Source organism: Cynocephalus volans, chromosome 4, assembly GCF_027409185.1.
Source record: "Cynocephalus volans isolate mCynVol1 chromosome 4, mCynVol1.pri, whole genome shotgun sequence".
Taxonomy (NCBI): Eukaryota; Metazoa; Chordata; class Mammalia; order Dermoptera; family Cynocephalidae; genus Cynocephalus; species Cynocephalus volans.
The window spans coordinates 15098846-15114485 of record NC_084463.1 but is presented as its reverse complement, the minus strand read 5'-3'; the positions used below and the strand labels follow the sequence as shown (position 1 = coordinate 15114485).

The 15640-nt window shown below is 46.6% G+C and overlaps 1 pseudogene; it reads right to left on the bottom strand.

Annotated features, from left to right (window-relative positions):
- Positions 1–6109: 6109 nt before the first annotated feature.
- LOC134375864 (large ribosomal subunit protein mL51-like) overlaps positions 6110–15640 on the bottom strand; it is a 30830-nt pseudogene continuing 21299 nt past the window's right edge.

The window sequence follows — 15640 nt, the reverse complement described above, 5'->3', positions numbered from 1 at the left end:
TGCTGTCAAAGAGGAAAAATCCCAAGGCAAAGGGCCGGAGTTGCTCACCAGCACTTCCAGTGCCGACACCTTCTGGGAGGAAGCTGCCCCAGTGTTTCTGTGTCCCCAGCTTGCTGGCGGACTCCCCACAGCCTTCCAACCACGCCACCCCCAACATTCCTGCCCCTCCAATCTATCAGCATATTCAGTCTAGCTTTTGCTACTCTAAGGACATTGATCAGGATGGAATATAGCATACAGAATCATCTAGAAATTGAAAGGGACTTGTTTTTGTTTGTTTTTGGTTATTTTCTCAGCTAGCCTGTATAGGGATCAAGCCCCAGACCTTGGTGTTATCAGCACCACGCTGCAAACAACTGAGGTAATCGACCAGCCCTGAAAAGGACTTCGGAAGACAAACCGATCCATTCTCACCGCGCTCCCACCCCCAGAAAATGCAACATTCTTGTCGCTGCATCCTCATTAGATGGCCACACAATTTCAGACAAACGTCACCACGAGTGAGAAACTTGCTCTGTTCATGTTTCTGTGTAGGATGGTTTGATGATTAGAAACTTATTCCTCATGCTGACTCAAAATATGTCTTCCTGTAACTCATCCCTAGAGTCCTGGCTGTGCCTTCCGTCCAGACCATTCAGCTCCTCTTCCAATAAGCTCCCTCTGAAGATGGATATCACATCCTCACGAATCTTTTCACCAAAACACACATCCCAGTGTCTTCAGCCAGTCTTCCGAGACCTGGTTTCTGGTCCCTCGTCAGCCTGTTCTTTGACCTCTGGGTGATTTCTGGTTAATGGTCCAGACATTATCCAACTAGGACAAAATATAGGGAGATATGAGTTTCCTCTGTCAAGACTCCATGCTTATACAACTGCAATTAAGATGGTCTTTCCTGTGAGCTCCACTCCCCTTGACAACATGCCTAATAGATTTTAGTTTCATGGTTCTGAGCCATCGTTTCAGCCTATAAAGCGAAACTTCTGCAATTCCGATTCGGTCATCTGGTGAGGTGATGAAACATACATACGCCATTCTTGAGTCCCTCCGAGTCCTGATAGAAAACATTGACAAGACAAGGACAGACTCTGCTTCATTTCTCAAAAATCAGGGAAGACCTCACAGAAGAAGCAGGACATGAGCTGGACATGGAAGGTTTGGAGAGAGTGAAGGCAGAATGTGCCTGGAGGGGAGGGTGCATGGTGGTGGGGGGCGGGGGGAGACGACAAGGACTGAATGAAAAAATGTGTGGAAGGGATCATGCTGTGCCTGGCACATCTGGGGGCACTCAGTGTGTGGTGGGTGTGGCTGTGGTGATGATGATGACGATGAGAGGCAGAGGGGAGGAGGCAAGAGGAGATGGGAGTGTGCCCTGGACAAGGTAGGAATTGCTCTGGCGGTCTTCTCCTCTCCTATTCTTCCCACTCTCAGTTGTCCATTTCCCATGATGTGTTGTAGGTCCAGAAAGAGGGCTCGAGGGTAGGCTCAGGACTACTTCTTAGTAGCAGCAGCAGCAGCAAGCTCTGGCCAGTAGCTTCAGCTACGATGGGGTGGGGCAGCAGAAGGCAGCCTACCAGCTTCTCCGTGGCTGACCTGGGCTTTAAGGGGTAGACACACCTGTGACCGTCACCTGGAATCCTCTCTAGTCCCTCAACTTGCTAGTGCTTCTTGCACCCTGGGCCCATTCAGATATCCCTTCCTTTTCTCTAGATGCTGCGATAAACTACAGGTTCCCAGGGCCCATGTGTCTCAGCCACTGACCTTTCATGGTTTACTCAGTTTACCCTATATGGGTAAATACCTCCTGACCATGAGTTCTAATGTTGCATTAAAATGCTGAGAATAACTGCCTTTGTTAGGAAAGATGATCTTATGATCTTCAAACTCATAAAGCCAGTCTAGATCCCCAGGATAGAGAAGGCAATGCCTAAGCTGTGATCTGTTGACTTTATTTTATTTTTTTGGTGGCTGGCCGGTATGGAGATTCAAACCCTCGACTTTGGTGTTAATAAACACTGTGTTCTAACCAGCTGAGCTAACCAGCCAGCCCCTGATCTGTTGACTTTAAAGATGAGATGTCAGGGGTTCCACCTGTGTGTCACAATCAGATGGGAGGAGACCCTCTCAGGAAAGGCAGCCCAAATTTTATTTCAGTTTGCAAATAGTTTATATTTCATCTATGTGGGATCCCAATCCACACCCCCATGGGCAGGCTAACTGAGGCTGAATTGTTTTCTAGGCTTCTCATCTACATGACCAGTGGTGGACCTGCCAAGGGTCTAGTTTGGGTATGGATGGCTGCTTGTGTCTAGTTTGGGTACGGGTGGCTGCTTGGGTATGGGTACAGGTGGCTGCTTGTGTCTAGTTTGGGTACGGGTGGCTGCTTGGGTATGGGTACAGGTGGCGTTCTCTTAGTAATTATACTTTGCAGTTCATGGATTATATCACATTTCTGTTTGTTCCAGATATTAGATATGATCACATGTCTTAAGAGTTCATTTTCCACATTCCACAGAAAAATAAAACTGTTTCACACTCTTGGGGCACTGCTGCAGGGAATGGGTTAGGTTTTTTCCCCTTATTTATTTCATTAACCTGGACTCTCTCCCTCTCTCTCTCTCTGACCTGAGCAGAGACCTTGTTTTCTTTCTTTGGGTCTTTCCCAACAGTTCGGAACAGAGCTCCACAAATCCCCACCTTGTCAGCCCAGGAAGAGTGGGCATCCCTCTAGGCACTCAAGGAGAATCACGATAATATTTATGTCGCATTTACCAACCTATACAGCCCTGCAGTTCTTTAGTTTTACCTAATCTTCATATTTTACTTAATCTTCATGTTTAATTGTATGTAATCCTCAAACTACTCTGTGCAGGAGGTACTGGCATCACCCCTGGCCATATTTTGGGGGGATAAGGTAACAGGGTCTTATTTTATTTTATTTTTTTTTTGGTGGCTGGCCAGTACAGGGATCAAACCCTGGACCCTGGTGTTACCAGCACCACGCTCTAATCAACTATCTAACTGGCCAGCCCATTTAGAGTTTTATTTTTTTGCTCATGATTACAAGGGGAGCAATTGGCAGAGTCAGGGTCTAAAGTCAGCTCTGTAGACACCAAATCCAGGGGTCTCTCCGCAGGACCAAACAACCCTCTCTGAGACTCTGTTTTGCAAAGGACAGGCACTTACCTGGCTATGTAAAGGGAAAACTATACCCAACCCCCCTTATAGGCTGTTTATTAGGTTCCTACCATGTGCTATGAACTGTCCTAAGTTCTTCACACACATCATTTTCTTTTATCTTCTGAACAGTCTTTTAAGTGTTGGATATTTTTATTACCATATTACAGGTGTGGAAACTGAGCTTCAGACAGCAGTGGGAAGTAGTGTGAATGTTAACAGCTCATTCAGGCACCAGGGACCCAACAGCACAATACGAGTCAACACAGGAAGTGGGGTGGTAAAGGTTGTCACTGCTGCGAGCCAGCACCCACGCAGAGCTCCTCTCTCATTAAGTAACAGGTAGGAGTCTTGCAGGGAGGAAATAGGCAGCAGGTGCTGGGTAGGCGCATCAAGGTTACCGCAAGGTTATAGCGGCCATGAGTGCGTTTGGGAACCTCGGCCTGGGGCGGGCTATGTGGCCAAGGTTAGAGAGTGAGTCAGGGCTTGGATCAGATGTTTGTATACTGAACACCGAGCTGAGCACTAGCTGGAGCAGAGACTCTACCCCAGGAGCACTTGTCTACAGAGAAGGCAGAACAGACTCATATATGCAAGTTTGCACACTTGTATACACATGCAACCTGAGAACATTTTCAAGCAGTATACAAAACTGTACCATGTTGATGAAAACAGTGCAGCTGAGTCCACAGTATGGAAGGCATGCAGAGTAGGAAGGGTTCGTGCAGCATTCTTCACACCTGAATTCTGTGTGTGACTGTGCCAGGTAAACAGGGGCTGAGTGGGTAATGGGAACAGTGCTGGACCTGATATCAAAAGGCCTGGATTGGAGGCCCAGCAATCCCAGCAATTCCATTTACCAGTGAGACTACTTTTAGGCCAGGCCCTGCCTAGATATTCTAAGACACACCAAATGCAGAAGGCCAAACAGGGCATCCTTGGGATAGTGATTCTCAAAAAGAGCTTGTTAAACCCAGATTGCTAGTGTGTCTGATTGAGGAGGTCTGCGGTGGGACCTGATAATTTGCATTTCTGCGAGTGTACAGGTGATGCTCATGCTGCTGGTCTCAGAACTACACTCTGGGAGCCATTGCCCTAGGCGACACAGGATTGGTACACGCAGATGTACAAATTGGTACGCCTGCCCTGACACAGTGGTGTCCCAAACTGGGGCCCCCAACCCACCCCAGCAGGGCCTTCAGCCCCTCCACACAAAGGTGTTATAGCTGAGACCTCTCCAAAACAACAGATAACACCTCACACAGCCAGCACCACAACCGACAGCTGGTTTTCCCTAGAGCACCTGGCTTCCCTGGGGCCCACTCTGGCACAGCTGAGATTTATATCATGCCTGCCCAGACTCCAGCTGCCTCCCACCTCAGTACCTCTGCCTCTGAGCCTCCACTCTAATTAGTAGTGAGTGCTTAACCTCTGCTAATTAACCTTCAGCAAACCAGGTGATCGTATCACTTTAACCATGACCCATAGTAAGAAGTGTATTTTATATCCCAACCTAGTTGGCACACAGGTACATGTGAACACACACACGCAAGTTTTATAAACAACACTTAGTATGTGTAACATGCTCTTATATTTCCTACTCTTCCTTTTTTCCATGGAGGTCAGTCGACCAAATTGCTTTCATGGATACACACATAAGTCACAATCCCCAGGGTGAAAATTATGAATATAACTTCTTTGAGCTTTAGTTTCCTAATCTGTACACTTGTAAATGCCTGCCTGGCCAATCTTGCTATTATTGTTTGTCTTGAATAATATCATGTATGTGAAAGCCTTTTTTCTAAATTGAAATCCTTCACAGGTATAAAGCACTATTACACACACACACACACACACACACACACACACACACACACAGAGTTTTCTAAGGGAGATTAAAAAGGAAGGAACTTTAGACAGGACTTTGAGGGAAGGGAAAAGTGAAGACCTCAGCCCCAGCAGAGGTCCACAGTTGGTACAAGCATATCTTGGGCAGGCGACAGTGAGCAGTTTGGATGTAGCAGAGGACAATGTGAAGGAAGGAGAGGCAATAAGGTGGGTACTGAGAGCCCCAGAGAACCTGTCTGGACTTTCGGATCGTGGAGGGGGCAATGGGTAGACACAGCGGATTCTTCAGCAACAGGAATTCACAGCTTAATGAAGCTGGTATTAAGAAGATTTATTCATTTCAACGTCCAAAAAACATTTATTCATTGCCTACTACACGCCAGGGTTCAGCAGCGAGCACAACTAGCCTAATAGAAGTCTCTAGTGAGGACGAGTGGTGGGGCCTCCAATAACTTATCAGTTAGTTATTTCTTAAGCCTCCATGACATTCCAGGCATGGAATAAGGTGCTGGGAGAGTAATGAGAAGAAAAACTGAACGTGGCTCCAGCTCTGCTCTACCTCATACCCTGGTGAGGAGATAGGTGTTAAATACATAAGCTATGTGCTTAGTAATAATAATAACTTACAATATAGTTATAAAAATCTATAAGTGCTATGAAGAAAAAGAACAGGGTGCTAAGAGTGCAAATAACATGAACTCAATCTTCATAAGCTAATAATCTCAACCATAATTCTCCTAGATTAATTGACAGTCTACGAAGGCCTCTCACACTGTCTCATGGAGGTCTCCTCTCAGCCTGTGCAGAAAGCTGGCCAGGAGTTCTTAGCCTATTTGATTTGGGAGGAAACTAAGGCTTAGCAGGTCTCATGGGCCACCGCAGTCCATCCAGGTTAGAGAGGAGTCCCAGCCAGGGCTCTGCCCTCAGGGAGCAGGCAATGAGCCGGTCCCCAGGCGGACAGCCAGCTTGTTTGTTCTAGAGGAGAGGCTCAAGAGGTTAAACAGTGAAAGGTTCTTCTCCCCCATTTTCAGTCCTCAGAGCCTCTAAGTGAGGCGAGCATGAAGAGCTGTGGTTGGCGAAGGCAAGGTTAGTGGCTCAGCCATGGGTGGCCCAGAATGGGGGGGGGGCGGCAGGACGGAGCAACCTTGAAGGCAGAGGCAGCAAAGGGCTGAAGCAGGATCTTGAAAAGGCTCTTCAAAGGCGGCCGCACGTCCCCAGCAGTGAAAGTGAACCGGGCCCAAGGTGGAGGTGAAGGGCCAACGAAACTCGCCACCACATTCACCTCTGCAATTGGGGACACGGCAAGGCCAAACCACCTGCTGTTATCAGTACCTTGATCGCAGAGCTCATCACAGAGAGGTTTCCAAATGACTTGGCCCTGCTGCCCCAGGAAGGAAGCTTTCTGGGCTGCAACATGGGGGCTGCTGGGTGTGGGCCTGGTACTTGAAAAGGAGTAAATGATGACACAGCAGGAGGGGACAGGGCTGCTGACACTGTTGGACAATCTCTGGAGAGAACAGAGATGGAACAGACACCTGGCCTCACCCACCAATGGGGAACAATTAACGGCTCCTGTTAGCAACTGAACAAGTGCCCCACTCTGCAGTGTGGTATTTTAGGTCCTCTGTAACCTGGCCCAAATTTACCATTTTTGTTTTTCAGGTAATAAATATTTATAGAATGTCTGCAGTGTGTTTCCAACCACGAATCCCTGTAGTCCTCCCTCTTCCTGTGCCCTGCACCTTTTTCCTGCCTGCGCACCTTTGCTTAAGTTTCTGAATCCGTTTCTGGAATCTGGGCAGCCCTTCCCCCACATCTCTGCATGACCAAAACCTAAATATCCTCAAGACCCATCTCAGTGCCCCTTCCTCCACGAAGAGTCTCCTAAATCAAAGCCATCCCCCCCAGGCCCCTCTGGAACTTTATCTAGCACTTTATCTAATTCTTACTTTTTATATTGCATTGTAGCTATTTGTGTGCTATCCTCTCCTATTAGGCTATGAGAGCCTTTAGTGACAAAGCCACGGATGATTCACCCTTTCCCCCCTTCCCCCAAGAGCTTTGTACCTATAGGTGATCAATAATTGCCTTTGACTGGTTGACTGAATGGAGAGGGAACGAGGGTAGGGCCAGTGGAGGACAGGTGGAAGGTCTGGGGTAGGGCCCAAGTTTGGCTCTCCCTGGGGGTTTTCAGTGGCCTGGGCCTGCAAGGCTCATGCTGGGGCTGCCAGCAAGGTCAGGAGAAAGAATATGACTTTGGCTCTCAGTTTTGGTACTCAGCAGCTGTGTAAATTTTGGCAAGTCTGTCTTCTTCCTCATGTGTACATGGTATACTACCTATCTCAAAAGGTTATTGTGAAGATCAATGCGTGGTCAACAAAACACCCAATACGTAGTAGGTGCTGAGTAAAGTTTATTGACGAATTATCCAACCGAGAGTAATTTTTTAGTCTCTCTTTTTTAGGTGAGGTTTGGGAGTAGGATGGGCATTTGCCTTACTGTTGGCAGGAGAGACATCTATGACCTTGTCGATTCTGTCCCACTGGACTATAACCTTGCACAGTGCCATGCACATAGGGTGGAGTGGGCAGTCAATGCAAGTTTGGTGAACGGATGGATGAACACATGCGTGATGGCTGAATCAATAGCCTCTGAGTCCAAAAAGCCTGCTTTGGATTAAGCAAGGTGCTCTGGAAACTAAATGAACATGAGCTGTGGTTGTTACTGTTGTTCTGCCCCAGGACAAGAGGCATGCTGTCCTCCTGGTGGTGACCCAGCCCCATGATTCTCCAGGTCCCCGGCCGGGTGCTGAGGGGATGCTACCAAGACAGTGCGGCTGGAAGAGAGGCTCAGCTTGTCAGTGAGGGCAGTCACCCCTCCCTGATGGCTGACTCAGAAACAAACTGAAGCTTTCAGACCCTCCCAGGCCTATGGCGGGAGGAGAAAGCCACAGTGCACCAAGCCCCGTGAAGCAGCCCAATGCCCAGAGAGTGGACATTGGCCAGCTTCCTGGAGACAGGCCTGGGGTGGCTGAGCCTTAGTCAGCTATAGAGGGGACTCCTTGGGCTGGGCCCTGGGGAGAGAGAGTGGCTAGAGAGATGCCTGGGGAGAGGAAAGAAGGGCCCCCAACTGCCTTGCCAACTTCCTACACACCCAGCTTCTCCTCTGAGGCAAGCAGAGTTTGGAACACATCCTACAGAGGATCTCAGAAATGAACACAGACAGCTTAGGAAGGGCCCCTTTCTCTAACCCAAGGCTTGTGACCAGTGACGTGACATGTTTGGGTGCAGCCTTGAGAGCACGGGCTTTGCTGTTGCCCAGCGGTTGCTGAGCTGGAGGAATTTGTGGTCAAAGGACCCTTGGGAGGCCACAGTCTCTCTCCAATCTTTTTTCCTCTAGGCAGACTAAACCTATACATAACTCACATCCAGAGGGCTAATCGACTCCTCCCTCCCTGAGCTGGGGTCTCTGATGGGAGTCTCTTACAGCCCTGCTGGAAGCAGGGAGAAGAGGGGGCACCGTTCTCTGCTGTATGACCAGCACGACATTTATTTTATTTTATTCTATTTTTAACTTATTTTTCATTAGTATATTCATTGTTACAAATCACACTTATTCTTTATACCCTTTACCCAATCCCCCCTCCTCCCTTTTCCCCCTCCCTCCTCCCCCATCTAATAACCATAGATTTGTTCTCTCCATCTGATAGATTGTTCCTCCGTTGGTTTGTTGCCTAGATGATCTGTCCAGTACTGAGACAGGTGTGATCAAGTCCTCCCCTATTATCGTAAATCAGATGCTGCTTCTATTACTCTGGAGTGTGCTTGGTGGAGAGGAACTCTTTTCTCTCTCTCTCTCTTTTTTTTTTGGTCTTCACTGGTGCCTCTCCTTGTGTCAATGCAGTTGAGAGTCTGGCATGCCATTTGCAGGGTGGCTGTGACTGCTGCTATAGACACTAGCTGTTTTTGTGGCAGCCGTGGCAATTGCAGTGGCTATAGTACACCACCTGCGTGGAAATGTTTTTGATGTGCTCTTTACCTGAGTGTGGCTGGGTTCAGCTTTCCCCAGCTCCATACCTCAGGACCCCGGCAGAGCTCTGGGGTGCTGGTGGTAGCTTGTCTAGTTGCAGCTGGGTTCAGCTTCCCCAAGCTCCACGCCTTGGGACCCTGGTGGGGTCCCAGGGCAGAGGCAGTCACAACATTTAAAAGATGGGGTGAAAGACTTCTGCATCTCTGAAATCACAGCCTTTAGCAACTACCTTTCCTACTCACACATAAGACTTTCCTGGCTCATTACTGTACTTGGGGAAATGAAATGCCAGGTCTAGATGCCAAGTCAGTCTCAGCTCCTGATCCTGCTCCTCTTCCCCTCTCCTGGTCAGGAAGTCCAGGGTTGGATGTGGTTCCCAACTTCTAGAAGCTCAGGTCTTTTGTTGTTGTTGGCTGGTCATTATGGAGATATGAACCCTTGACCAAGGCATTATCAACACTGTGCTCTAACCAGCTGAGCTAACTGGCCAGCCAAAGCTCAGACCTGATCATGCGTCTTAGCATTGGACAGACCATTTGGGCAGCAAATCAACAGAGTAACCATTATTCTTTCAGAGGGAGAGAAGAAATCTAGGGTGATTAGAGGGGAAAGGGGGGAGGGAAAAGGGGATGGGGAGGGATTGGACAAGAGGCATAAAGAATAATTATGATTTGTAACAGAATATATGCTAGTAATATTGATTTGATCAACATATCTCAATGTTGAACCTCAAAAATATGTATAACCAATTTTGATTCAATAAAAATTAAAATAAATATAAAACAAACAAACAAACAACACAAAGCTCAGGTCTTAAGGTAGTTGTCTTAGTTAGTTTTCTGTTGCTTATATATATATTTTTTTCTTTTTTTTCGTGACCGGCGCTCAGCCAGGGAGTGCACCGGTCATTCTTATGTAGGATCCGAACCCGCGGCGGGAGCGTCGCCGCGCTGCTAGCGCAGCACGCTACCGAGTGCGCCACGGGCTCAGCCCAGTTTTCTGTTGCTTATGATGGAATACCCAAAACTGGGAAATTTATAAAGAAAAGAAACTGATTTCTTACAGTTTTTGAGTGCAAGGTTGAGGGGAGACATCTGGTGAAGGCTGTTTTTTTTTTTTTTTTTTTTTTGCAGCTGGCTGGTATGGGAATCAGAACCTATGACCTTGGTGTTATAAGGCTGTGTTCTAACCAATTGAGCTAACCAGCCAGACTGGTGAAGGCTTTCTTGTTGGTGGAGACTGCAGAATCCTGAGACAGTGCAGGGCATCTCATGGTGAGAGGGCAAGGGCATGCTAACATGCTTACTCAGGTCTTTTCTCCTCTTAAAAAGCCACTAGCACCACTCCCATGATAACCCATTAATCCATTAATTCATGAGTGAATTAATCCATTCATGAGGGAGAGCTCTCATGATCCAATCACCTCTCAAAGGCCCCACCTTTCAAATACCATAGTTGGATTTCCCACCCTCTTAATAATGTTACAATGGGGATTATGCTTCAACATGAATCTTGGAAGGGACATTCAAACCATAGCAGTAGTCCTGTGGAATGGTTCTGTGAGGCCATCAGCAAGTTGCTTCCCTTCCCAGCTCAGCACAACAAGGGGATTGGGCCAGGACAGTGGTTCCCAAATCAGGCTATGCATCTGAATCACCTACCTGGTGATTGTGTAAAGCCTGCAGTGCCCACCACAGACCTATTGAATCAGACTATTCAGAGGTGAAGCCTAGGCCTGTATACGGTGGTTCCAAAATACCCTAAGTTAAGAAGCCCTGGGTAAGATGATCTCGAAGGTCTCTCGGTTCTAATGTGCTGTGTTTCTGGGTCCTCATTTTGGACTGTGCTTCTCTGATGTCTCTTTCAGGGCCCAGCATAAGGTGAAACTCTGAATAGAAGGCAGGAAACGTGAGTTCTCACTCCAACCATGCCAATAACTAATTTCCAACAAGTTACTTCCTCTCTCTGGGCCTTAGTTTCTTCATCTGTAAGAAAAGTTGGTGGGGGGCGGGTGCTGCCCAAGATTCATTTATCCAGCAAGTACTTATTGAGCACCTACTCTATGCCACGCTCTAGGATTCGCTGGGTCTGAGTCATGCAATAGGGTAACACTGTAAGGGGCAAGGGTGGGAGGGGGCTGCTGCTAGGCAACGGGTCCTGGTTGCCTAGACTTCCAGGCAATGGATGTCACAGGTCCTTTTTTAGCAACAACGTGATGGTCTCCTCTCCCCAAACTCTCTCCCCACCTCTGGCAGTTGCAGCTGGTCTCCACAGCAACAAGCAAACCTCCTGGGTTCAGAAAGAGGACTGTATGCAAAACTGGCCAAATAAAAATCATTAGCTTTTCTTAGATAATCACAATAACCAGTTCTGAAATATGAGACTAAACTATCCCACTCAAAATAGCACCACTGCAGTCCTTACATCAGCACCCACATCAACTGAGAGCTTGTTAGAATTTTGGAATTCTAGGCTCCATACTGGTCCAACCGAACCAGTATCTGCTTTTAAAGAAGATCCCCAGGTGATTGTATGCAAATTACAGTTTGAGAAGCACTAAACTAAAAAGATATGAGCTCAGAAAACCCTTGGCAAGAGGCAAGAAATGTGTGTGAGACCTTTATGAGGAAAACCACATGACTTCCCCGAGAGATAGCACATAGCACATTCCTGGAAGGGTCAACCTGGTGGGGTGAAGACGTCAATTCTTGCTAACATGGAATGGGTCAAAGTGATTTTTGAAGTTCACCTGAAAGAATAAATGGACAAGAATGGCTTTTCTTTTCTTTTTTTCTTTAGAAAATAAAAATAATGAGGTGGGATTGGCCCTATCAGAAATGGTGTTATATAAGAATTCAGGTTCTGGAGGAAGATCTGGGTTTGAATATGACTCTGCCACTTTCTGGACATGTCACTGCTATGGACTGAATTGTGTCTCCCCAAAATTTATATGTTAAAGCTCTAACAGCCCCACCCTACCCCAAGCGCACAAAGGAAAGTCCATGTGAAGACACAGTGAGAAGGTGGCCATCTACAAGCCCAAGAGAGAGCAGATCCCTCACCAGAAACCAAACCCTGCCAGAACCTCGATCTTGGATTTTCCAGCCTCCAAAACTGAGAGAAGATAAATTTCTGTTATTTAAGCCACACAGTCTGTAGTATTTTGCTATGGCAGCCTAAGCAGACTAAGACAGTCACCTTGGGAAAACTTCCTAACATCTCATAGCCTGTTTCCTCATCTAGTAAAGTGGGAATAAGAATATCATTTATAGCATCGTTATGAGGATTAAATGAATACTGTATGTAAAGCACTTAGTACAATGCCTGGCCCTTAACAGCTGTTTGACAAATGGCAGTTACAATAACAACTGTGGTACTGGAACAAAAATCCATAGAAAGATCAATGGGACAGAATAGGTAACCCAGAAACACACCTCAGCATTTCTGCAAGGTCCAGGAGTGAAGAGAGGGACTATGTTTTCATTCACCACTGTGTCATTTCCCCCATGCCTAACATATAGATGGCATACAGTAGATGCTTAAAAAATATGTGTTGGTGGTCTGAATTAGAATTTAATACATGCTAAAAAGGACTCATAAATCAGCAGTGAAAGAAAAAACTATTCTTTGAAGGATGCTGGAAAAATTGCTTAAGTTTTGGACTAAAATAATCAGATTTTATCATTTCATCCATAAAGGGACTTTCAAACTTTTTTTGACCATGACCCACACTAAGAACGATGTGAGACATATCAGCCCAGTATATATGCTCATAAAAATAAATTCATAATTAAAGCAAAAGTTCATAAAGCAATATTTCTGCTTATTTTGTCAGATGGGCTGTGATATTTTCTAATTTATTCTATTCTATTCCGTTCCATTCCTATATTATTAAAAGGAAAATTCTGGTGTCTACGCAGTAAATTGTTCTTACAATTCACTGATAAGTGGCTACCAGCAGTTTGATGAATACTACCTTATATCAAAACTCACTTCCAATTTTAAAAAAAGAGAGGACAGCTGGTTAGCTCAGTTATTTAGAGCACGGTGCTGACGACACCGAGGTCCAGGGTTCGATCCCTGTATCAACCAGCTGCCAAAAAAATAAAAAATAAAACAAATAAATAAAAACATTATAGGTAAATAACATGAGGTCTTGAAATGAAAAAGATCTTGAGATCAAAAAAAGCAACGATGTAAAAAATCACAAAGACAAATGTCAATAGGTTTGACTTCATAAACATGTGAACGTCGGCTATAGCGACTGCACATGAAAAAGGTAGCGACGACTGAAATAGGGTGTGGCCAAAGCCGGAGAGGAAGAGGCCTGTTATCTGGACATCTCTTTCTCCCTCACGGCAGGTCCTGTGGGCTCGGCCTCCTTTAGTGCACTTTCTCCTTCCCGCAGCACCAGGCTTAGTCCAGACGGTCATTCTCTCTCTCTCTTTTTTTTTTTTTTAAAGATGACCGGTAAGGGGATCTTAACCCTTGACTTGGTGTTGTCAGCACCACGCTCAGCCAGTGAGTGAACCGGCCATCCGTATATGGGATCCGAACCCGGGGCCTTGGTGTTCTCAGCACCACACTCTCCCGAGTGAGCCACGGGCCGGCCCCGGACGGTCATTCTCTCACGTGAGCTGCCACCGTCGCCTCCTCCCGGTCTCCCTGCCTCCTCTCTCCACCCTACAACCCTTTCTCCTCACAGCAGCCAGACTAATCTTTCTGGAGTATAAATTAAATCACTCCCTTCTTAATACTCTTTCCATAAAATCCAAACTCATGAAGGTAGCTTCAAGCCCAACACAGCCCGGCCCCTGCCCACCTCCAATCTCACCACCCTCCTTTTCCTCTTGAGTTTTTTTTTAAATGTGTAAATATTTGCCATTTGTTTGCTCCCTTTTTTTCCTCTGGCGGCTGCTCACTTCTTTGTCCTGCATCTCCCCGCACTGGACTATAAGCTCCTTAAGGGAAGGGACCAGCCAGCCTTCTTAACAGCAGTATCCTCAAAACCCACTACAGCATCTGGCACATAGAAAGTGCTCAGTAAATACTGCTGAATGTACAACACTGTAAGCCAAGAGCAAGAGGGACTCCTACTTGGGGCCTCTGCTCTGGAGGGCCCTGCTCTGGCCCTCTTACAGTCTTGTCCCTCCCTTTGGGGAGGACAGAAAATGTGTCCACCAGAAACACGAGTCCCCCCTCCACACCTGAGATCCTGGAATTCCTTTCCCGACTGCCCTCAGCCCACTCCAGGGCCTCCACGGGCCTCTTCCCCAGGCCCATCACTCCAAAGACAGACTGTGTCTAATGTGTGCATCCCTAGGTGGTCAAGGGTGACTGTGGGAGGGCTGTGTGGTGGAATTTGAATGTGCTCATTGGGGTGTCCTCATGCATGCCCAAGAGGCCTATATGGGATGGGATGAAAGTATAGGATTAGGAGGGGACGGGCCAGGTCTCCCGGCATCTCCCCATTCCAGGGAGAAACTGAGGAGTCCAGGAATTCTCAATTTGAGCTGGGTTCCTCTTTGTTATGAAGGTGTATTTTAAGGTAGGAGGATAGACTATACTTGATCTAACAGTCTTTTTATAACTTTTAACTATCAGGTAGATGGTCATCGCTTCCATGCCTTTTGGCTAAGATCAAGTGTAGTGTTAGTATATGGTCGGTCTATGGGGCTCCGTCTGTATTCTTGTCTGGCTTTGGCTTTTGGCAGGGACAGGCCTGGCCAAAACGATAGACAGCAAATTCCTCAGGCTGGGCTTTTCTTCCTATGAATGGGGGACCGTGGGAGAGGGACGTACACAGATCCTTGGAGCTTGAGTCCTGACTGAAAATTAACCCTGAAGTCTTTGAAGCCTTGATAGGAATGGAGAGGAAATGAAAAACTGTCATTTCAAAGCTGACGTTAATCTATTTTCATTCTAGGAAAATCGCTGGAGGGGACTTTTAGTTATGCAAATGCAGAGCAGAGCTACTCTTCTGAACTGGATGCCTGTGGCCTGGGGACTCCCTGTGGCCCCACTTCTCTGGTCAGATAATGAAAGTGGCCTGTCTTATGGGCAGAAAGGCCTCTCTCTTCAGATCATGTTTCCCTTTAAAAATTTTTGATATAAAGTATAATTTATACAATTAATAGTTAATGAATGAATACCGTGTACCAGGTACTATAACAAATACTTTACATGGATTATCTCATTCAGTCTTCACAATACATAATATTAATTTCATGTCATAAATGGACAGCGTTCATAGAATTTAAATAATTTGTGCAGAGGTCATGCAGTTAGTAAGTGGCCGAGCTGGGATTTGAACTTGCGTCTGACTCGAGAGCCTATATTCCACTTCTAACATCCTATACCACCCCCTGGAATTTCACCAGGTCATTAAAAATCTCCTAATATGAAAAGTCCAGACTAGAATGCTTTTCTCAAGGTTGACTCAGATGGGAGCAGAGTAGGAGAAACCATAACCTTCTTTAAAGTGTGTGCCAATCTGGGCCATCCTTGCTGACTGTGGGGGGAACTTGTTTCTTGACCCAAGAAGGAAGGGATGGAACGACTTTGCAAGGGCACAAAGATGCTACCTTGG